The 25,948-nt window shown below is 32.2% G+C and overlaps 1 long non-coding RNA gene and 1 pseudogene across 2 annotated transcripts; one reads left to right on the top strand and one right to left on the bottom strand.

Annotated features, from left to right (window-relative positions):
* Positions 1-2,208: 2,208 nt before the first annotated feature.
* LOC120147530 lies at positions 2,209-25,948 on the bottom strand. 2 transcript variants are annotated; one of them, XR_005518287.1, is made up of 4 exons: positions 25,937-25,948; positions 18,012-18,013; positions 2,858-3,219; positions 2,209-2,318 (listed from the first exon to the last, which is right to left on the bottom strand). It is a non-coding gene; the product is annotated as an uncharacterized LOC120147530 (long non-coding RNA). The 2 variants fall into 2 exon arrangements; XR_005518288.1 differs by lacking the exon at positions 2,209-2,318 and having other exon boundaries at positions 2,892-2,903; positions 2,983-3,219.
* Positions 14,040-18,202, top strand: LOC120147529 (annotated as a pseudogene).

Here is a 25,948-nt window from a genome sequence, read left to right as displayed (position 1 = left end):
GATTCTTTTGACATGCTTTAAATAAACTGGGCTTTGTGTTATGGCCTCGGAGCTTTCAGAATTTGGCTCCATATTCTTTGGGCTTCCTTATTGCTGTGGCAGCTTCAGGACCACTCAACTCCCAATCAGTCCAACTAGGAGCCAATTTAAGGCCAGGTTGACATTACTGTGGAGAAGCACTTTTAGTTAAAAATTACTTTTTATGGAGAAGCTATACCAAACATCCTAAAGTTAAAAAGGATAAATACGTTTAAAAAGGTGATTTTAAACAAATCGTAAAAGTTATAAAATCTTTTTTTTTTAATTTTTAAATTGCGTTTGAAAGCATATTAATATTTTTACCCTTATATCAAGTGAACTCCATTCATTTAAAATGTCTAAAATAATTATGTACCTGCTTAAAAATAATTTTTAACACTCAAAATTTTAAATTCAACAAATAAAAGTATTTTTAAAAGTCACTTTTAAAAATATTTTTTACCATACTTTTCAAAAGTTATACTAAATTCACCGTTAGTTGAGTTGAATCACTTTTCACCTAAACAAGTTTTATGGGATCTTTTGGCTCCAGTGTAATTGCTATTCTATGAGGACACTAATGGGAAGCAAAGGAAAGGCAATTCAGGGTACTGAAATGTGTTTTGGTTTCAAAAGTATTTTTAAAAGTCACTTTTAAAAAATATTTTTTACCATACTTTTCAAAAGTTATACTAAATTCACCGTTAGTTGAGTTGAATCACTTTTCACCTAAACAAGTTTTATGGGATCTTTTGGCTCCAGTGTAATTGCTATTCTATGAGGACACTAATGGGAAGCAAAGGAAAGGCAATTCAGGGTACTGAAATGTGTTTTGGTTTCAACAGATGTAACATAAATTGGGCAAAGTGGATCATTAGTTATTACCGGCCCCTATACAAGGTAAATGAGACGAGACAGATCGCGAGCTACTCGAGATCGACTCGATCTTGGCTCGATAAATACTCAGATCAAATGGACTCGACTCGAGCTCGAACTCGACTCGAGTTCTTAACGAGCCGAAACGAGCGAGCTACTCGATACTAAACTCGAAAAGCTCATGAGCAGCTCGAAAAAATGTTATATTATAATTTTAAATTTTTTAAAATTACATTATTAAAAATATATTAAAAATACATTATTGATGAATAAATATTCTTGAATTGAAAATGGTTAAAAATTATTTTTGAATAAATTTTCTTATATTTATTTTAAATTTAAAAAAAAATTATTTACCTAATGACAAATATTTAATATATTTCTAATGATAATATTTGTAATAACTAATTTTTTAAATTATTGTTATATTTTGAGGTTTCGAGTTCAAATATCATAAATATAAAGGTTTAGAGATTAGGGTTTATGGTTTAGGGTTTAGGGTTTATGTGATATGATTTAAGGTTAGTTTAGGGTTTAGGGTGTGGGGTTTAGGTTTAGGGTTTAGGGTTTAAGTTATACACATGAAGGTAACATACAATTATGCAAAATGATGTTATGTGACTCCTAAATAAATCATTCGCATACTTATACATAAACATATCAACATGCAAAATAAATATACACAACCAATTAAAGAAAACAATCCTAAACATGGATTAAAATAAATATACAAAATTGGAATTAAACCAATGACTTAAATACAAAATGTGCATAAACTATAGGGTCTTATATGCAATTGATCCTATTCGATTTAAGCTAAAATAATATGGAAAATAATATAAATGACAGCTGAACATTTAAAACAAATAAGAAAATTTAAACAAATGTGATTGAAATACAAAAATTAAAATATAACATACCAAACTATAAATTTATCAACCAACAACATATTAATTAAATAATTTGCCAAAATTTTCATCAACCAAATGCACTTCAAAGAACATTTATAAAGAAATAGGCACTTTAACGATATGAAAAATGCTACAAGGTACTGTCATCATGATTAAGTACTATAAAACATATGTCAAGAAATCAAGTTAAGCTCATCAATCTGTACAGAGGGACGATTGCTGACAACAAGCAATATATTAAATCAAAAATTCAAATTGCTAACCAGTTTGAGAAAAACAAAATACCATAAGATATTGAAACAGCCCATCCAAATTTTGTGGCTTATGATGTACACCAACAGTTATGTAAGAAGCCTAAAAGTCCCAAGCATCAAAGCGTATCAGTATAACTGAGGGAGGATAACCAATGTCTGTTTGCAGCATAAGGCCAGTAAGAGAGCATTACTAAAGGTGCCATACCTGTTGCAGAAAGGCTGAATTCTGTGCACCGATGTAACAAGAATCTATAGGAACCTACAGAAGGTAGCCAGTTAATTAAGACTGGCGACAAGAACACATTTGAAGCAAGAAAAACTACACATACAAAAGAAAAGAATAAACAAGCCAGTTAGTTGTATCATGCATGTATTCATGTGTATAGGGAGTGAGTAAAATAAAAAACAATTGCAAACTAAAAAATGAAAGATGCCAAATTTCACCGACATAATGCAAACCTTCTACTCAAAAACAAGATGGTAGAATGAAACAATAATATTTCCACTACAAGGTTAAGACCTTTGGCCAACTAGAAGCCGTCATTAGGATACCTACCCTATACATAAATCGCCAAAAAAAATCCAAACAACTGTTACAGATGGTAGAAAGAATAGGATATTTAACTTCGCAACTACATCTAAAGTTTTCAAGTCACTATAAGAAAGAACATAGAGGACTAGGTTGAATTGAGTTGGTAATGAACTGTCGAATTAATGAAACATGAAAATTTTGGAGGAAATTTGACAAATATATATTGAAACAATGAGAAAGAAATAATGGATGTAAAATTTGATTACCTCAGAGCGTTGGGCAGAGAATATTGCATTCATGATTGCAACATATCTGAAAAGAAGAAATCATTCTGGAGTCTAAAAGCCAGAGGTGGAATGTATGAATAACCATAAAAAGAAAAGGAACTTACGGTTCAGGTCCATCTGGTGATCCCTGCAAGCATAAGATCTGCATACAAATGTTGGTAAAATACCATGAAACATAGTAATAAAAACTAAAGAAGAAAATACATAAAAATTCACCACCATAAGCCAATTACAAAATCTGCACGTTTAGTGTTTTTCTTTTTCCAATATGTACCCACAGAAACTCTTCATTTACTTCTCGGTTTGAATATAGCTATTCCAAGTTGTTTGAAATTAAACCACTGTCGTGTCGAGTTAATAATTAAGATATTAAGTAGAATAACATTGATATTTGTTCAAAACACCAAACAATTATGGTGAATGGAATTATGAAGCTTCATCTTCATCGTCATCTTCTTCATGCTGACAGAAAAGTTACGCAATGAGGAGACTGTTATAGACTTATAGTACATGAAAAGCACAAAAGAAAGAAGAAAAGATGGTCAACAAATGTGAGTAACGTTCAAAAAGAGAAGGGAAAAGGACGAAATGGATGAAACTGAAATGCACGAGGTTGGTGTTGGTTGCAGAAAAGGCTTCTTAAATGGTTATTGATTTCTCGAGAAGAAAGTTTAATTATGCAGATTGTTCTTCATTTAATGGTATTTATTGTTTATTTTTTACAAGATTCTGTGTAACATCCTCAATATCGGCTAGTGACTTAAAGGTGAATTTTGAAAGTATTGTGTTTAATTTTGAAATAAGTTAAAAAGTTCAGAATTTTAATTTGAGAATTTTGAGGTTGGATTTAATAGTAAAGTTTGAAAGTAATAAGGGTATTATGGTCTTTTCTAAGAGAAGATTTTTATTTCTCTTTTAAGGGATATAAAAAGTGGGAATGAGGGGAAATGAGTTTCTAGAGTTTTCTTCTTCTCCTTTCTTCTTCACGCATGGAACCCAAGAGCTAAGGTGAAAATTTTTATTAGTTGATTATTATTTGAATTCTAAGTTGGTTTTGATTCTTTGGAAAGTAAGAAAGCTTAAGGAAGTCTAAATATAAGTAAAAACTCAAAGATGAAGATGTTAGAAGAGATTAAAGAATATGGGGTTTTAAGTGAAATTTTGAATAAGAAGGTTTAAACGAAATTGGAGGATGAATTTAACTTGTCATCTAGAAGAATAAGAAGTTAGAAGTGTTATAATTAAGTTTGGATAACATGGAAACTTTGGTATGATTATTGATTTCCATAAGAAAGATGGAATTTTGAGGTTAAAGATGAGATAAATGAATATTAATGAGTTTAAGTATGTATATGTAAGTTAGGAATATGAAAGGGGATGAAAGATGAAGCGTTTGAATTGAATCAAGTGGATTTTCGAGCTCAAAAATAATTTCTGGACTAGGGGGAATCGGTACCCATTCGAAGGGGTACCGATACCCTCTCAAACGAGAAGAATTCCAGAATGTCATGAGGGTATCGATACCTCCAGTAGGGTATCGATACCCCCTAAAGGAAAATGGAAATGTTGATTTCTTAAAGTAGTTTAAGCTATTAGTATCAAGTTATAAGATTAGATTTTGATAGATTGCCTTAAATTGTATATTTGTGTAGATACCGAGCATAAATCAGTTCCGGAACATTTGGAAAATAAGACCGATCAAGGGAAATATGAGAGATCGGTATTAACTTAGTAAGGCCCAGGTGAGTGCATCTTATTTTATAGGATTATAAGGAAATTGGACTTGTGATAAGTTTATTTCTGATAGTTGTTTTATTATGCATGAAGTGTTGATTATAAGTAGGCGAATGACATGAAATGTATGTATGATTGATTATATGAGCTGATATGTTCTTGTATGTGTTATAATTTATGTAAGTATAAAGAATAAGTCATATGATAAGATCTACGTAATATATAGAATGTAAAATATATGTTTATGAAGAGTTATAAGAGAACCTACATAAATCATATGATAAAGGGAGTATATGATTATGAAATAAAATATGCAAAAATAAAAGAATATGATTAAAGTGAATCCACGAGAAACGATAGAAACTAGGTAAGTAAGAAAGCTTAAGGAAGTCTAAAGATAAGTAAAAACTCAAAGATGAAGATGTTATAAGAGATTAAAGAATACGGGGTTTTAAGTGAAATTTTGAATAAGAAGGTTTAAACGAATTTGGAGGATGAATTTGACTTGTCATCTATAAGAATAAGAAGTTAGAAGTGTTATAATTAAGTTTGGATAACATGGAAACTTTGGTATGATTATTGATTTCCATAAGAAAGATGAAATTTTGAGGTTAAAGATGAGATAAATGAATATTAATGAGTTTAAGTATGTATATGTAAGTTAGGAATATGAAAGGGGATGAAAGATGAAGCGTTTGAATTGAATCAAGTGGATTTTCGAGCTCAAAAATGATTTCTGGGCTAGGGGGAATCGGTACCCATTCGAAGGGGTACCGATACCCTCTCAAACGAGAAGAATTCTAGAATGTCATGAGGGTATCGATACCTCCAGTAGGGTATCGATACCCCCCTAAAGGAAAATGGAAATGTTAATTTCTTAAAGTCGTTTAAGCTATTAGTATCAAGTTATAAGGTTAGATTTTGATAGATTGCCTTAAATTGTATATTTGTGTAGATACCGAGCATAAATCAGTTCTGAAACATTTGGAAAATAAGATCGATCAAGGGAAATATGAGAGATCGATATTAACTTAGTGAGGTCCAGGTGAGTGCATCTTATTTTATAGGATTATAAGGAAATTGGACTTGTGATAAGTCTATTTCTGATAGTTGTTTTATTATGCATGAAGTGTTGATTATAAGTAGGCGAATGACATGAAATGTATGTATGATTGATTATATGAGCTGATATGTTCTTGTATGTGTTATAATTTATGTAAGTATAAAGAATAAGTCATATGATAAGATCTACGTAATATATAGAATGGAAAATATATGTTTATGAAGAGTTATAAGAGAACCTACATAAATCATATGATAAAGGGAGTATAGGATTATGAAATAAAATATGCAAAATTAAAAGAATATGATTAAAGTGAATCCACGAGAAACGATAGAAACTAGGTAATTATGTGGAAAAGTTATATGAATAATGGGATTATGAGTGTACATAGTGGTATAATTAATTATGAGAATTTAATATAATAGTTATATGATTTAATGTGAATTGAAAGAAACTAAATAAGATTGAGTTATAGAATGAAATGAGAATAATGTATCAATTAGGAAACTTGAATATGGAGTGATATGAGAAAATTATAGGAGTTATATGAAAACGAATTAAGTAAATTGATTAATTTGTATATAAAAGAAATAATAAAAGTAATATATATGTTTATCAGTATAATATAGGTTATGTAATATAAGTGCATACCAAGAAATAAAGAATAAGATAGATGATGCGATGTAAATTATATTATGAATTAGTGATATATGAATGTGATATAAATATGTAATAAAACTTATGTGTTGTATGATAAATATGAACATATGAGAAGAAGAGATAAGATAAGTAACTTGTGATAGGAACTATATGACCATAAATTATGTAAATAGGAATAATTAAGTGATATGTATCTATGAATATTTGGATATGTATATAAGTGATGTGATATATGAGGTCATATGAAATATTATATTATATGACTATGTGAGTATATGAAAAAGAATATAAGTACATGTGAATTATATAGAAATGATTTATGCAAACATGTTTGATATGTATTACATGTATGTGAATATAAGAGAATATAACATAAACCATATGAAAGATATAAGTCCTATGATATTACCTATGTGAATATATGAGAAAGTATAGAGTTATATGTATTACATGATATGTGATTTCACAAGAAATGACATGAGCTATGTGATTACATGATTATAAGAGATCAGACATGCGATAAGAGATAAGTAATATGAATGTGTGAATATGAAATGAAATAAATGATAATGCCCATGTTATGTGTCATGAGAGCTAGGGTATAGTTGGCATGCCAAGAGTCGAGGGTCTACGCGATCCTTCAGGACATATATGTATTCTTTGGAACATGTATGGGGTCTGTTGAGACACCTATGTGATCCTTGGCATATGTATATGGTTCTTAAGGAATGATATGTGGTCATTATGGACATTATTATATGGCACTACGGTGCAATTCTAGGTGGCACTACGGTGCAATTCTACGCGTACTTCGGTGTATATATACGAGCTGTGGTGACAGCATTTGTGCACAACCTCAATTCACTCAAATATCTTTAGTTCTCACTAGTGTATCATGGGCTAATAAAGAAACAATAACAAATACATATATATATATATATATATATATATATGAATATGTTTTTGATTATACGAAATGTGTTATATGAATTGTATGAGGTTATGGGTGTTTCTAGATGAAATGATATATGTTTTATATGATATGCATAAATGATAAATACAAGATCATGTGATAAATAATTTGATAATAATGATATAAATAATGATAATAATATATATATGATAATGCTAAGAAAGTAGATGATGATATATGTACATGAGTGTATTTGTTATATAAAAAGATGTGTGATTTTGTATGAAATTGTTATATGATTTTGTATGATAAGTTAGTATTAAATGTTCATGTGTTTTTGTTATATGGAATGTTTATGATTTCTATTATATGTTTTATTTGCCTCACTAAGTCATCGACTTAGCGTGTGATTGTTTCACACGTAGGTTCGAAAAGAATATAAAGAGCAATGTGGAGCTAGACATGTCAGTATCTCCTTTACAAAGTTCAGATCAGAAAATATATATAATTGGTATATAGAAGTAGTTGGCATGTAAATAAAGTTTTGGAATTTGATATGCTCTAATTGGTTTGTAAAAGCATATGATACTAATTTATGTAAATTAGTCAATTGTATTTAGTAAAAGTTTTAAAATTATTTACTATTTTGTTCAAGTAAAGGTTTTGAAAAGTCAATGTGACATCTCGGACTCGTAGCCGGATCGGGTACAGGTTGGGGGTGTTACATTTAATGGTATCAGAGCTATAGTTTAACTGATTCTAGGCTTAAATCGAAGTCAGCAGTATTTTTTTTTAAAAAATGTACATGCCAACACGAAGTGAAAAAGTTTATGGTCTGAACGGTAATGAGTGTGTTTCTTGTTAATAGAGTTCAATAGTTATATTATATTAGATGTGTGATATTGAGAGCTTCAAAAGTGAAGCACAAGGTGATAGACCTGAAGATAATAGCATTCACCTGCCCTGGCCAGGCAGGGAGAAGAGCGAAAAACTTTCAGGGAATGCCTGTACAAGATTAGAAAATGTCTTCATGATGTTGAATAATATTTTGATGTGTTTTCAATTTTCCACTTCTTTAACTCATAGAATGAATGTATCGAATTAGTTGAAAGAGTTAAGAGCACCCGAGTTCAAGGGTGTATTTGAGGAAGATTCTATTGTTACAGACCTTTGGGTTAAATGATAGGAAGATAATGATTAGAAGGTTTTCATTTCTGCAAATGGAGAAGTTAAATTGAGTAGTTTCGTTACTAAGTGGACAAGTTAGAATATGGTGAACAAGTGTCACCATAAGAACGTTAAAGGATCGAATGATGTGGTTAGAATTGTAAAAGAGTTCAAGAATAAGTGCATCAGTGATATGTTTATAAGATGAATGAAATCAGAGTTATGGATTTGAATCAAATGGGTAGTATTGTGTATAAGTAAGATTGTGGATATGATAAAGGTTTGTATTCCAGATGGAAAGAGTTAGCGTTGACTAACAAGATTGTGTGATGAAATGTATTGGAGTTATAAGATTTTAAGATATTGTCAGGATATGATAACCAAATATGAAGTGAATCTGGATACAATTGTATACTGTGATCATAGTAAAGTGATATAGTGAAGGAAGTGAGGATTTGTATGTTTGAGTAAAGCTAAGGATTGATAAGAAGAATTTAAGAATGTATACATCATTAATCAGTTTATAAGATAAAGAAGTTAGAATGTTAAGTATGAGAATAAAGGTGGATTTATAAGTTAAGTAAATTATTGTTGAGATAATTTCGAATAGAAATAACGTATATTATTGATTGATTGATTAGGGCTTGTGCCCTAGATTGAACAGTTTCTATTGATGAGTTGTAATAGTAAAAGTGATAAAGTTGTAAGATTTGGAAAAGATGTAAGGTTAAGTCAATCAAGTCTGATGTGGATTTAGATATGATAGTATATTCTGATAATGTAAATGTGGTATAGTTAAGAAGATACGGATTTGTGTATCTAAAGGAAGCTAGAAGAGTATGAGAGTCTGAAGAAAAGATATGACATATGCTATAAGAAGATTTTAAATTAGGGAAAACTAATTGAATAAGGAAATAAAATGATTGAGTTTAAAGGATCAGATATGATAAAGGTTATGTTGAAGTATAAATTATAAGTTGATTAGAAGTAAGAAAGGTTTGTCAGAGGATGTGAAAGATTGTTTGATTCTGCAAGATGTATGTTTTAATTATCTATGATGAAGATTTAAAGTTATGTTTCTTGGTCAAGTAGAAGTAGTCAGAGAAACAAAGAATGATTTATATGATTAAAGAAGTTAAGAGACAGTAAAGTGATGATAGAATGAAGTTGGAGTATGATTGCAAGGCAATTCGAGATTGATGAGTAAATTGATTGATTTATGATTTGAAGTGATAAGAACTGAAGTTGGTGTATACTTGATAAGTGATATGATATGGATGTATAAGGGAAGAAGGTAGATGAAGAACTAAAGGAATGAAAAGTAAGTTTTCTGATGGCGACATGAAAGATTAAGTAAATGAAGCAACATGAAAACATTAGAACATATGTTCTTATCAAGATGTACAGTGAAAATTCGAGGACAAATTTTCTTTAAAGGAGGGGAGATTTGTAACATCCTCAATATCGGGCTAGTGACTTAAAGGTGAATTTTGAAAGTATTGTGTTCAATTTTGAAATAAGTTAAAAAGTTCAGAAATTTAATTGGAGAATTTTGAGGTTGGATTTAATAGTAAAGTTTGAAAGTAATAAGGGTATTATGGTCTTTTCTAAGAGAAGATTTTTATTTCTCTTTTAAGGGATATAAAAAGTGGGAATGAGGGGAAATGAGTTTCCAGAGTTTTCTTCTTCTCCTTTCTTCTTCACGCATGGAAGCCAAGAGCTAAGGTGAGAATTTTTATTAGTTGATTATTATTTGAATTCTAAGTTGGTTTTGATTCTTTGGAAAGTAAGAAAGCTTAAGGAAGTCTAAATATAAGTAAAAACTCAAAGATGAAGATGTTAGAAGAGATTAAAGAATATGTGGTTTTAAGTGAAATTTTGAATAAGAAGGTTTAAACAAATTTGGAGGATGAATTTGACTTGTCATCTATAAGAATAAGAAGTTAGAAGTGTTATAATTAAGTTTGGATAACATGAAAAACTTTGGTATGATTATTGATTTCCATAAGAAAGATGGAATTTTGAGGTTAAAGATGAGATAAATGAATATTAATGAGTTTAAGTATGTATATGTAAGTTAGGAATATGAAAGGGGATGAAAGATGAAGCGTTTGAATTGAATCAAGTGGATTTTCGAGCTCAAAAATGATTTCTGGGCTAGGGGGAATCGGTACCCATTCGAAGGGGTACCGATACCCTCTCAAACGAGCAGAATTCCAGAATGTCATGAGGGTATCGATACCCCCAGGGTATCGATAGTAGGTATCGATACCCCCCTAAAGGAAAATGGAAATGTTGATTTCTTAAAGTCGTTTAAGCTATTAGTATCAAGTTATAAGGTTAGATTTTGATAGATTGCCTTAAATTGTATATTTGTGTAGATACCGAGCATAAATCAGTTCCGGAACATTTGGAAAATAAGATCGATCAAGGGAAATATGAGAGATCGGTATTAACTTAGTGAGGCCCAGGTGAGTGCATCTTATTTAGGATTATAAGGAAATTGGACTTGTGATAAGTCTATTTCTGATAGTTGTTTTATTATGCATGAAGTGTTGATTATAAGTAGGCGAATGACATAAAATGTATGTATGATTGATTATATGAGCTGATATGTTCTTGTATGTGTTATAATTTATGTAAGTATAAGAATAAGTCTTATGATAAGATCTACGTAATATATAGAATGTAAAATATATGTTTATGAAGAGTTATAAGAGAACCTACATAAATCATATGATAAAGGGAGTATAGGATTATGAAATAAAATATGCAAAAATAAAAGAATATGATGAAAGTGAATCCACGAGAAACGATAGAAACTAGGTAATTATGTGGAAAATTTATATGAATAATGGGATTATGAGTGTACATAGTGGTATAATTAATTATGAGAATTTAATATAATAGCGTTATATGATTTAATGTGAATTGAAAGAAACTAAATGAGATTGAGTTATAGAATGAAATGAGAATAATGTATCAATTAGGAAACTTGAATATGGAGTGATATGAGAAAATTATAGGAGTTATATGAAATTGAATTAAGTAAATTGATTAATTTGTATATAAAAGAAATAATAGAAGTAATATATATATGTTTATCAGTATAATATAGGTTATGTATTATAAGTGCATACCAAGAAATAAAGAATAAGATAGATGATGCGATGTAAATTATATTATGAATTAGTGATATATGAATGTGATATAAATATGTAATAAAACTTATGTGTTGTATGATAAATATGAACATATGAGAAGAAGATATAAGATAAGTGACTTGTGATATGAACTATATGACCATAAATTATGTAAATAGGAATAATTAAATGATATGTATCTATGAATATTTGGATATGTATATAAGTGATGTGATATATGAGGTCATATGAAATATTATATTATATGACTATGTGAGTATATGAAAAAGAATATAAGTACATGTGAATTATATAGAAATGATTTATGTAAACATGTTTGATATGTATTACATGTATGTGAATATAAGAGAATAGAACATAAACCATATGAAAAGATATAAGCCCTATGATATTACCTATGTGAATATATGAGAAAGTATAAGAGTTATATGTATGACATGATATGTGTGATTTCACAAGAAATGACATGAGCTATGTGATTACATGATTATATGAGATCAGACATGCGATAAGAGATAAGTAATATGAATGTGTGAATATGAAATGAAATAAATGATAATGCCCATGTTATGTGTCATGAGAGCTAGGGGTATAGTTGGTATGCCAAGAGTCGAGGGTCTACGCGGTTCTTCGGGACATATATGTATTCTTTGGAACATGTATGGGGTCTGTTGAGACATCTATGTGATCATTGGCATATGTATATGGTTCTTAAGGAATGATATGTGGTCCTTATGGACATTATTATATGGCACTATGGTGCAATTCTACGTGGCACTACGGTGCAATTCTACGTGGCACTTCGGTGTATATATACGAGCTATGGTGACAGCATTTGTGCACAACCTCAATGCACTCAAATATCTTTAGTTCTCACTAGTGTATCATGGGCTAATAAAGAAACAATAACATACAAATATATATATATATATATGATGGATATGTTTTTGATTATACGAAATGCGTTATATGAATTGTATGAGGTTATGGGTGTTTCTAGGTGAAATGATATGTTTTATATGATATGCAGAAATGATAAATACAAGATCATGTGATAAATAATTTGATGATAATGATATAAATAATGATAATAATATATATGATAATGCTAAGAAAGTAGAAGATGATATATGTACATGAGTGTATTTGTTATATAAAAAGATGTGTGATTTTGTATGAAATTGTTATATGATTTTGTATGATAAGTTAGTATTAAATGTTCATGTGTTTTGTTATATGAATGTTTTATGATTTCTATTATATGTTTTATTTGCCTCACTAAGTCATCGACTTAGCGTGTGATTGTTTCACACGTAGGTTCGAAAAGAATATAAAGAGCAATGTGGAGCTAGACATGTCGGTATCTCCTTTACAAAGTTCAGATCATAAAATATATGTAATTGGTATATAGAAGTAGTTGGCATGTAAATAAAGTTTTGGAATTTGATATGCTCTAATTGGTTTGTAAAATCATATGATACTAATTTATGTAAATTAGTTAATTGTATTTAATAAAAGTTTTAAAATTATTTACTATTTTGTTCAAGTAAAGGTTTTGAAAAGTCAATGTGACATATCGGACTCGTAGCCAGATCGGGTACGGGTTGGGGGTGTTACATTCTGCTTGCCATTTTGATAAAAACCGATCACTTGATTCCTTTCTATCTACATTGATGCAAAGGGGGTTTTCTGTGCCGTCAATCCACTTTGGAAATACACTGTCCTATGTGAGTTGATATCCCACATCGTTTGTTTTTGGGGAATAAGGGGTAAGTCGAATGTATAAAAGGGGATGGGTTACAGCAAAAGAATATTAACTCATCCACGGGCTTAAGTCGAGCTTGAATCGAGCTCACAATCAAGATTGAATCGAGCTCAAAATCGAGCTTCAATTGAGTCTCGAGCTTCAGTCGAACTTTTGAATTTTTTTCGAGTTCGAGCTTTTTCGAGTTCGAGTCGAGTTTCAATATTATCTTTTGAGTTCGAGTCGAGCTTGAAAATTTTAGGTTCGCGAGTTTTCGAATCGAGCTTACATTAAAAGTTTTCGAGTTCGAGTCGAGCTCGGCAATACTCTAACTCGACTCGGCTCGTTTACACCCCTACCTTAGACTGCCAACCAAAGGAAAACACAAAACCATTAGGCGCCAAAGACAATCCCAAATTACCTTCCTTCCGTGCCCAAGTTTTGTCTATAGCCATTCTTAACTTACTAATGTCGCATCTTCATCACTACCATTACCAGGAACATGCAGCTTCACATAGAGATTAATGAAATTAACATTATATAATAATATATTTTTATAATAATAACGATTAAATGACTTAATTTAATTATATTAAAGTTTTATGATCTAAATAAAATTTAAATTTAAACGACAACAGGCAATAAGTAACATTACCCATCAGCAAAAGACCAAACTCCCAGTCTCATATATCTTGAGTTTCCAGATTTGCTCACGTGATGTTCCAAAATGCAGTGCCTTGACTCCATTAGATCTTCCCTTTTCCTCCCTTAGATCATCTCCAAGCTCCTCCAAAACCAAAAATATGGGTTCCACCTAATCCATACAAGCGGCGGAAGAAGAACACGATGAAAGCCCCGACGATGAGGAACGGGTGGACGACGATGACGACGAAGAGGAAGAAGAAGAAGACAACAATGAATCCAACATAAGGCAACTGGAAAACAATCACCTGGTCAAGAAAGTACTGGAACAGGAGCCCGAAATGTTGTCCTGTTACGCTTCCGCAACCCCTCTCTCTCCGCAGCTATCTTCCTTGGGTACCCCTCGAATGGGTCCTTCAATCAAGGTGTGGGACCCCTATAATGTATTGGCTCCGCCTCCTGTTTTCTCTCGTTCGTTTTCTTTCGACGATGATCGAACGGTGCTTGAGGTTTATTTCATTAGCCACGGTGAGTGTGATTTGAATTTGAGGCCTGATATTGTCGGTGGAAGATGCGACGGAGCCGCCCTGACCTCTAATGGGAAGCGCCAAGCCAGGGATTTGGCTGTCTTCCTAAATTTTCAAGGGATCAGGTTTTGTTAGTAAATGTTCAATCCTACGTAATATTAAAAATACTATTGAGAATAGTATTTAAGGTTTGACTTTCTTATTTTCTTATTGAGTGATAGAGAACAAGTAAGACTCTCGCGCACCGCTGTAACCGTTTTGGCTCGGCTCGAATCGTGGTCGTGGTCTCGACACGTCCACGCGGATACTATCTTTTTAGAGAAAATTATTGAAGAATTTATCTTTGAAAAAAACAAATAGAAAAATGTGAAATATTTCAACTGATATTTATATACTGCTGATGACTGTTTAATTTCATATGATAACAGCTGTTTTATGAGAAATTAAACAGTTTTTCCTAAATTAAATCAAAAACGTTAAGATGTATCTGGACTGATTTCCAGCTTTGTACAAAAGAGACAAGCTATTAATATCATAAGTTATTTGATTTAATTTCATGTGTTACATGATATAATTTCGGGAGTTATAACAGCTGAACAATGATACAATGAACCTGGACTATTTTTGAGCCAGGTTCATGTAGACGTTTCAGCTGTTACAAAAGAAGAGATTTAATCCTGAAATTTTATGGACGATTTTAACCCTATTTCTAGCCTATAAATAGAGGGTTATATTCAGTTTCTCAACTCACTCTCAAACATTCACAATTCACTTACAAAAGTGTGTTTTCTACAATTCTCTCTGTGAGTTCTCTCTGAGTGCTTTTCAATCAGAAGAGCAATACCACCAGCAGTCCACTCCGGTTTCGAGTGTACAGAATTTGGAGCGACCGTGTTAATCTCGGGGGACGGTCCGCCTACTGCAGCGATTACACACATTGGGACGAATTCGTTTCTAAGGCAGTGGTTTTTACCACGACACGGTTTACGAATTTGTTCATTTTAATTACTGTTTATATTTCCAGCCAATACTAACGGTGTAATTTTACAGTTCATATATCCAACAGGTTTAATGCCGTTTATTGCTCTCCGTTGGATCGGGCTAGATCCATTGCTCTTTCCGTTTGTCATGTAAAACTACTCTTTCCAGTTGCTTTGCACCTCTAAGGCTGCATATGGGAAAATATATAGATATCTTTTTCCGAAAAATGCATTTTACTTGCTATGCAACTCTTTGTGCTGAACTGGGGTTGAGGAGCAAGTGACTGTTGATTTAGATTTGTACTGTTATCAGTAAGGACTTGCTGAACAAAGCAGTGTATGATGTGGTACATTTATCAAATATTCTTTCAATGATCGAACAATGGGCTGAGTAGAAATTGCTTAAGAAACAGACTCTGATGTGTCCAAAGTTTTCAATGACATTAAATAAACATAAAATCCTCACAAATGTCATGAAGTCACTTGTCAAATTCCCTTAGGGGGTGTTTAGTTCAAGGATTGTGGGATTCCCATGAGATGAGAATCTCACATTCCCATATTTGGTTGGTCAGGAATCTCATTCCCGATAATGTTTTATTACCAATAGTAGATTTTTTGGGGTATATTATTGGGAATGTCATTACATCCCTTCCCTTAGGTATTGTAACATTACTGGCGTTTTGGACTAAAATGCCTTTAAATTTTTATTTTTTTTTTCAAAAATATCATTCTTCTGTCATTGAATAATAAAAATTCTACGAAGGTTAAATTACAAATTTATCCTTAAATTGTTTTAGATTTACAAAAAAAAAGTATATAATTAAAATTTTATATGAAGTTCAGGGATTAAAATTTTTTTTACCCTTTCATTAAACTTTTTTTTATATTTTTAATTTTTTTAAAAAATTATATAAATATTATGAATTTAATTTTTTAAAGAAAATATATAAATATTTTACAATTTGTAATATTATACAAATATATAATAAGGACAATTTGGTCAAATATAAATTTCAATAATCTTTTATTCCTTTAACCAAACACGGTAATCTTACATTCCTGCTAAACCAACCAAACACAAAATACAACATTCTCAGTAATCCTATTCACTGGTAATCTTTTATTCCCACTGGTAATCTTACATTCCATGAACCAAACGCACCCTTATTGTTAGTTTGCCAAACATATCACGAACTTAGACTGGAGATGCTCTCATATAGAGATGGAAACTGTGCTGAGCTATGTTCTCTTCTCAATTTCTTATCTGAGTGGACTATGAAAAAATTAAAGGAAGTATACTATGTAGATTTAGTAGTGACTACGTAAGATATATATGTGTAGGTGTGTTAAAGCCATCAGTGAAAAACATTCTCTCATTTCTGGAGGGACTTTTACCCCCTATTTTTTTGTCGAGTGAAGTAACCTGTACCACGCTTTCAGATTAGTTCTGAGGCCCGTTAGAAGGCCAGGCTTCATTAACAAGTCAATGGTTACACTAGTGATAAACTTCAACTGCTTACCACGGGTAAGTTCTGTGAATACTTAACATTTCTGAAGGATCTTTGCTTGACCAATGGGTAAATGAATATTAACTTCAGCCGTTATTTCTGAAAGATATGTACCTTATTAAATCCAAATGGTAAGCAAGACATCAAGAATAATCATCCGTAGGAATCAAGACTTTGATCGGTGTCTATTTTCTCCTTTTGTTCTAGCAGTGGTAGCAATAATTGATTCTTGAATGCGATGTTTACTTATACATTGTGCATGGTATCACCTAATTATTGCTTTTGACAGAAACAATTTTAACGATGATATAAGATGTGATTTATGCATTTTCCTGGTTATATTGACTCAACTGTGATGGCTGGCCCTTTTAAATCATCCAGGAGATGGATTTTGAAGTGGCAGAGATACAACCCTCTGATGCACTTATGGATCTGAATATGGGGTATTGGGAGGGGTGCCCTCGATAAAAAATCTATACACCTGAAGTTTTGAGTCTAATGGAAAGATACCAGCCTGATTTTTCTGCACCTTCTGGAGAATCTCTCAGGCAACTTAGATCTGAATTTTCCTTGCACCAGAATGAGAATCAAGGATTTACACACCTTAACAACCATGCTTTAACCAACTCAGTTCATGACAGAGATGTAGCTTCTCTTCAACTACTTATTGGGATATGCTTCAAAGCAGCGACCTGTTTTATCAGGGAAGAAGTCCGGTAAGAGCAGGCTACAATTTGTGTCGAATATTGGTGAACATGATGCTGATGATGAAATGTCTCCTCGGGATACCAGTCATCAGCCTGACCTTCATGATTTAAATGTCAGGAGTTCCTCTCCCCCCTCCACTTCCTTAGGCTCCACTTCTGTTGGTGTTTTTACTCATTCCCTGCCAATTAAATGTCTTGTTACTGGCCTCCTTGAGTGTAGTCCCGTAATGTCACGTAAAGTATGCATAGAAGACTCTTCTGTGACTGTATTACAGCATTCCTGGAAAACAGGTTGGCAGATAAAACGTTTGAATGATACTGCACATCTTAGGCTTCTTTAGTAAGAGTTAGAAACCTACACGTTATCCTACAGCAGAATTAGCGGTGCAAAAGTGAATTGTTGGCTAGAATATGGCATTACTATGATTCATTTGTCCAAGTTGATATTCTGCAATTCATGATCTCCCTTATGTTTCATCTACTACACTATATATATTTTGTAGCATTCAAATTTTGGATATTAATTCAACTTTCATGGTATCCAGAGAGAAAAGAATTCTTTTGGAAGTTGGAGCTTTGTATCGGACGATTCTTTGTGATTTGTAGTGTTTATGACAGTTGATTTTTATATTGAATTTATTTATAAAGTAATTCCTGAAATTGCATGGCATGGGTTAGCAATAACTTTATGTTTTCTTCAAGAAGAATGTAATGAACTTTGCATTTATTTTCAATTGTTTAAGGTAGTTATGCTTAAGGATTGGTTTCACATAGGAACAGTTAGTAAACCAGTCTGACTATTCAAGTATTAATTGTCATGTGATACATATCTGCAAAAAAGCCATGCATGTTCCATTTCCATTTCCATTCCTAACCTTATTATACAGGTAGATTGCCTGTTATTATCAATCTGCTAGTTCTAGTATGCTTCTTGCAGGTCAGTTTTGCTGTATGGTCTCACTTGTGATGTAAGATATTCATTTGAAATCAGAACACTTTTTACTACGTATTTCATTTCACTTGTCATGACCATTGTCGGTATGTTGTTGAACCACCAAGATTGTGGTATTTCCCAGGAAATCTGAAGAAGCCAACATATCGTCGATTGCGCCCAACTCACTGTTCTCATTCCATTATGTTAACCCCGACAAAAGAGGCGAGGCATCATAATGATGTCTTCCAGCCACTACCATGTCGTAATGATTGTCTAGGGTGTGCAGGAACTTACTAGTCGTCTTTCCATCGTTCATTACTTCTTCAATGTACTTGGTGCAATTGTTCCCAGAGATATTTGTTTGAAACTGTGCCAGACTTTCATTGTCAAGTCGAATCTCCTCCATGATTCTATCCAGAAAATATCCGTCGTATTTGATTCGTATAAGTGTCAAATTGATATTTTGACATAGATTCATCCTAACTCCCAAAGCCAATGCCTCCCGATCATCAGCCCCACCCAAGAAGATGACGACGACTTCAGAAGAAGACCAGCATGGCCAAATGGCATGTAGGGTTTTAAGGGTGCCACGGTTAACGAGTACTGCAACCGAAAGGTGCCTGATTGAGGACATTCTGGTTGGCGATCTTTAAGGACTTTTTAGACAAATATTGTAACATCCCAAATCAGGGTCAGTGACTAAATTGCAAATTTTGAAAACTATGTGCTCGATTTTGAAACAAGTTAAAAGTTTAAGGACTTAAATAGGAATAATTCCTTATTGGATTAAATGGTAATTATGGAAAGTTTGAAGGGTATAATGGTAATTTTATAAGAAAGATTTTTATTCCTCCTTTATATAGGATATAAAAATATGGAAAAGGGGGGAACGGAAAGAAAGTTTAAGGAAGTCTAAAGATAAGTAAAAACACAAAAATTGACATGTTAGGAAAGATTAAGTAAATAGAGTTTTTAAGTGAAATTTTGAGTAAGAAAGTTTAAATGAATTTGGAAGTTGAATTTGACTTGTCATAAGTGTGAATAAGAAGTTATAAGTGTTAAAATTGAGTTTGAATTACATGGAAAATTTAGTAAGATTCTTGGTTTTAAGAATTTGGATGAGATATATGAGATAATAAGATGTTGAAATAATGGAAATTAGTTAAAGTGTTTATAGTTGGGTTTGGTAGTATAAAAAGTACTCTATATAATGAAATTTAGTGAAGAGTTGTGAAATTTCCGGGTGAAAAATGTATGTTCTGAGCAGGGTGTATCGATACACTATGAATAGGTACCGATACACTAAGACCAATTTTGAAAAATATCTTCATGGTGTATCGATACATTGAGGAGTGTACCGATACCTGTGAATTTCGAAAGCAATTTGGGTACCGATACACCCGTAGTGTACCAATACCCTCTTAAAGGGAAAAATGATTTTTTTGAAGAATAACTTATGTTAATCGTCTTGAAAATTTTATTTATGTAGATACAGAGCCTAAATGAGTTCCGGAACAATTGAAAGGTACGATTGATCGAGGAAAAGATAAGAGATCCGTATTGAATAGTGAGGCTAGATGAGTGCATGTTTAATGGGAAATAAGACTTGTGATAAGTCTATTTCCAATATTAAAATGCATGAATTCATATATAGAAGTATGTGTATGTTGTGATTTATATGTGTGCATGAGTATATATGATAATATGTTATTATGTATATTACATGATTTGTATAAGTGTATATAGTGTGATAAGTTATATGAAATAGTACAAATGATCTATATGATCATATAAGAATATGAAATAAGCTATGTGATAAAGACATAAAGAATGAAATGAACATGTGACATAGGCTATAAGCTAAAGAATTATTTGATATAAATATATGTTATGTAAATATGATATAAACCATGTGATATTGAATTATGTGACTATGTATGAATGGTATAAGCTATATGATTTTAAGGTATGTGAATATATGACTATGGGAAAACATAAGAATAAGATATAAACAATGTGACAAGAAATGTAAAATGACATGAAAAGTTGATACAAGCTATGCAAAAGTGATCTACGTGACTATAAGTATATGTGATCCAAATTATGTGACATAAGCTATGATGTGAAAGTGAACTACGTGTTTATGTGAATATGTGAAATGATATAAATGATAATGCCCATGTTATGTGTCATGAGAGCTAGGGGTATAGTTGGTATGCCAAGAGTCGAGGGTTCTACGCGGTCATTCAGGACACAGTGGTCCTTCGGGACATATGTGATATGTGGTCCTTCGGGACATAGTGGTCATTATGGACAAATTCTATGCACCCCTAGTGGGAATTATACGAGTTGTGGTGACAGCATAGTGCACAACCTCTATGTACTCACATATCTTTAGCATGGGCTAATAAAGAGATAATAACAAATACATTATATGTGATAAGTATGTTTGATAATATGAAATATGTTATAGAAATTACTTGATGACATGTTTGTTCATTGGTGTAGTGATATACGTGTGATATGATGTGTATATGGTAAGAAAAATGGATTAATGATGATGATAAAAATAATAATAAGGATAATGAAATGATATGTATATGTATGTAGTCATGTAGTTAGGTTTTGATGCATAATGCATTCTATAGTTTATGATGATAACATAAAGTGTGCATAGTAAGAATTAGTAATGATATGTTATAGTCAGTTTATTTATGCCTTTCTAAGTCATCGATTTAGCGTGTGAGTGTTTCACACGTAGGTTCTGGAATCGAGAAGAGAAACTAAGGGGAGCAAGACAGGTCAGCATTCTTTTTCCTAAAGATCAGATCATAAAAGTTTTGAATTATCTGTATTTTATTATATGAAATGTAGTTCGCATGTAAGATAAAAGATTTGTATTGGATACGCTCTGAAAAGTTTTGTAAAACATATGCTTTATACAATAGAAATTATTTGGTTTTATTTGAAATGTCAAACTGAAATTTATTAGACTTTGTCAAAGTAAATGTTTTGAACAGTCAATGTGACACCTCGGACTTGTATCCGGGTCGGGTACGGGTTGGGGGTGTTACATTTAATGGTATTAGAGCTAAGGTTTAGTCGATTATAGGCTTAAACCGAAGGTAAAAGAGTTTTAAAATGTGTACATGCCAACCCATAGTGGAAAATTTCTGATATGATAGTGTAAGGAGTATGTTGTCTTGCTAATAGAATAAGATTAGTTTAATATAGTATAAATTCGATTGTGAAAATTTCTGAAGAAAAATGAGAGGTAAACCTGATGGTGTGTAACATCCTCAATACCGAGTTAATGATTAAAGCATAAGATTTTAAAATTTCAATGACCAAATTAGATAAATTGAAAAGTGAAGGAATTAATTGAAATGTATTGTGTAGGATGATTTAATAAATGAAGCAAAAGTAAAAGGGCAAGAGGGTCATTGAGCAAATAAAATAATAAAATAATAATTGTGGGTATTATAATACCCATGTGGAATATGCTTTGAAGAGATAAGTTTCCAGACTTATCTTCTTCATCTTCTTCTCCCAAACGTGAAGCCTCAAGCTCAATGTGAGTTTGATTTCTTTTGGTTAATCCTTCAAATTAGAGCATGGGTTTGATTCATGAAGCTTTAGGAAACATGATGGAGATGAAAAAGGTCATAAAAACTCAAAGATTTGTAAGTTATGAAGGATTAAAGATAACAAGTGGATAAGTGAAATTTTGAATAAGAAGGTTTAAATGAATTTAGAGGTTGAATTTGACTTTTCATCTATGAAATTAAGAAGTTATAAGTGTTATAATTAAGTTTGGATAACATGGAAAATTGAGTATGATTCTTAACTTTAAGAATTTGAATGAGATATGGGAGATTCTAAAGTGTTGGAATGATAAACGTTAGTTAAAATGGTTGTAGCTGAGTTTAGTGGTATGAAATGAGCTTTGTATGAGGAAATTCAGTGAAGAGTTGATGAATTTTCGAGGTGAAAAAGCATGTTTTGAGCAGAGTGTATCGGTACCATATGTATGTGTATTGATTCCCTCTTGAACAAAAAATTCCAGAATATAATAAGGGCACCGATACCCTAAGGAGGGTATCGATACCCCCTAAAGGAAAAGTTGAAGTTTGGTTCATTAAATTCGTTTAAGCTATTAGTATCAATTTATAAGGTTTAGGCTTTTGATAATTGTCTCATAAATTATGTTTATGTAGATATCGAGCCTAAACAAGTTCCGGAACAAGTGACAAGTAAGATCGTTCGAGGGAAAGGAAAAGAGATATAGGTAAGTGTATATGCATAGCATGAATATAGTATTATAATCAGTCTCGACTTGTGATAAGTCTAGACTTGTGATAAGTCTAGATTCAATATTTTGATACATGATCACATTCCATATTATGATACATGACATGAATTCATATTATATGCATTATGTGACATGAATATGCAGAAAAGTTATATGAGCTATGTGATAAATGTATGGAAAATGATACGTCTATGTGATAAAAGTATGCAAATAATATGTCTACGCGATATAAACTATGTGAATTGTGAAAGCCCATGTTATGTAGATGAGAACTATAGGTATAATTGGCATGCCAGAGTAGAAGGTCTACGCGGTCCTTCGAGACAAATTTTACGTGTTTCTTTGGGACATATATGTATTCTTTGGAATATGTATGAGATCTTTTGAGACACCTACTTGATCTTTGGTATATGTATATGATTCTTAAGGAATTTCTATGTGGTCTTTTAGGGACATACTATATGTCACTACGGTGCAATTCTACGTGGCACTTCGGTGCATTTCTACGCGATCATTCGGGATAAATTCTATGTGGCACTTCGGTGTAAATTTATACGAGCTGTGGTGACAGCATAGTGTACAACCTCACAACACTAACATACCTCGGGTTCTCAGTATTGTATCATGGGCTATTGAATCTATTGAACTTATTAATATAAATTCATGATAGTTAATTTGATGAGATTATTGGTAAGATACATTGTTATGCAGCTTACATGGATTGTATAGATGATTTCATTACATTTCATCTTATTATGATATCATCATTATATTTCATTGTTATCATTATTATGCCTCACTAAGTCGATGACTTAGCGTGTGAGTGTTTCACACGTAGAATCAGAGAAGATAGACAAGAAAGGTTAGACAACTGGGACAACATTACTCTTACAACTATCAGATCAGAAGAAACTTAAACAATATGTATTATTATGTGATAAATAAGTTGGCATGTAAGCAAAGTCGTTAAATTAAATATGTATGCTCTGATCGAGTTTTGGAATGTTTTAAATGTATTTATGTAAATGGTAAATGTATAGTGATGAAAGGTTAAATTTTAAGAGTTTATGTATGTTTTATGGAAGTACTGTAGCAGTACTGTAGCAGGGTAGCAGTACTGTAGCAGGATAGCAGTACTGTAGCAGGGTATCGGTACCTGTAGCAAGGTATCGGTACCTGTAATAGGGGTATTGATACCCCTATAACATTCTAGAAAATTTTTAGCATTTGGTATATTGTAGTAGGGTATTGTTCATCACTGTTCATTACTGTTCATGGTACTGTTTATACCATATTTTTACTGTTCATAAAATGTATATTTTATTAAATTGGTTATAACGAACATAATTTAATAATATATTATCATATTTTCTTAATATATTATCATATTTTCTTAATATGAGTTCAAATGTTTTGTTATTTTGTAAGAATATTGCTTTAAAAAGTCAATGTGACGTCTCAGACTCGTATCCCTATCGGGTACGGGTTGGGGTGTTATATTTAATGGTATCAGAGCTACAATTTAGTTGATTCTCGGTATAAACTGAAGTCTAGAGTGTCTTATAATTTATACATGCCAACAAAATAGTGAAAACTTCTGATCTGGTGTAGTATAGAGTATGATGTTTTGCTAATAGAATGATATGTTTATTCTTATTAGATGTCCGGACATGATAGTTCTCGAAGTGAAGCGGGAGATGATCGGCCCGCTGAAAGCAGTAATTTACCTGCCCTGGCCAGGCAAGGTGAAGAACAGAGTAAATGTAGCAAAGGAGTTGAGAGGATTAGGAGCTCTCAAATTTAAGGGAGAAGCCGAAGAATGTCCGGTTGCGGCGGATCTTTGGTTAAATGATTTGAAAATTATGCTAGATGATCTCCACTTCTCTGAAGTGGAGAAAATGGATGAAGTTGTGTCTTTACTTAGAGGACAAACTAGAATATGGTGGACGAATGTCACCATGAGTATGTCAAGTGATCAAGTAACTTGGTCTCTGTTCTTGGAAGAGTTTAAACACAAATACATTGGAGATCAATTCATCATGCAAATGAATCAGGAGTTTATGAAATTGAAACAGATGAATCGCTCCGTATACGAATATGAATGTGAATTTAATAAGCTGAGTCGATTTGCAGCTGAGCTTGTTACTACAGAGAAAGATGCTTCTGAATGGTTTGTGGAGGGATTGCGCCCTAGATTGAAAGAGATGCTGATAGTACTGAATTTTTCCTCGTTCCAGGAGGTGATTAATTGTGCTAAAGCTCTTGAAAGAGCTCAGAATGAGAGATTTAGGGACTCAAGAGTTTAGACATCCAAGAGGACTGATGCTTCTTCAAGCACAACACCACCTAAAAGAGGAAGAGATTCAAGATTTCAACCTCAAGCTAGATCAGAATCAATTGCATCCTTTGCAAGAGGAACAAGTCAGATGAGAGCTCGACAGACGCAATCAGTGGAATCTGGTATTATGAGATCCACTCCGGGTCAAATAAGACAATGTCAGCATTGTGGGAAAAATCATTTTGGAAACTGTCGAATGGCTTCTGGAGTCTATTTTCAATGTGGAGATGCCGAACATTTTATTCGGGATTGCCCATTAATGGTTGGTGAGTCTGCACCATCTGAAAGAAATATCTTCACCTCACAACGAGGACGAGGAAGAGGTAGAGGGAGGAATCAATCTGAATCCTCTGCACAACCTAAATTTCGCTCCACTCCACGAGTATACAATTTAAAGACAAGTGACAACCGTGATGATCTCGATATTATAGCAAGTACTTTCCAGCTGTATGATAAATTAGTATTGGTGCTGATTGATCCGGGTTCTAATTATTCTTATATTACTAGTAAATTAGTAAAGGAATTGAGAATCCCATTAAAAGCTACGAGTAATGAGGTAATAGTAACTAATCCTTTAGGGCATAATGCTCGGGTAAATAAGGTTTGTAAAGGGTGTCCCCTAAAGATTCAGGGAATTAAATTTCCTGTTAATCTAATGGAACTACCTTTTGATGAAT

Source organism: Hibiscus syriacus, unplaced genomic scaffold (genome assembly GCF_006381635.1).
Source record: "Hibiscus syriacus cultivar Baekdansim isolate YM2019G1 unplaced genomic scaffold, ASM638163v2 tig00110940_pilon, whole genome shotgun sequence".
Taxonomy (NCBI): Eukaryota; Viridiplantae; Streptophyta; class Magnoliopsida; order Malvales; family Malvaceae; genus Hibiscus; species Hibiscus syriacus.
The sequence above is the reverse complement of the archived record's forward strand: the minus strand, read 5'-3'. Positions and strand labels throughout refer to the sequence as shown.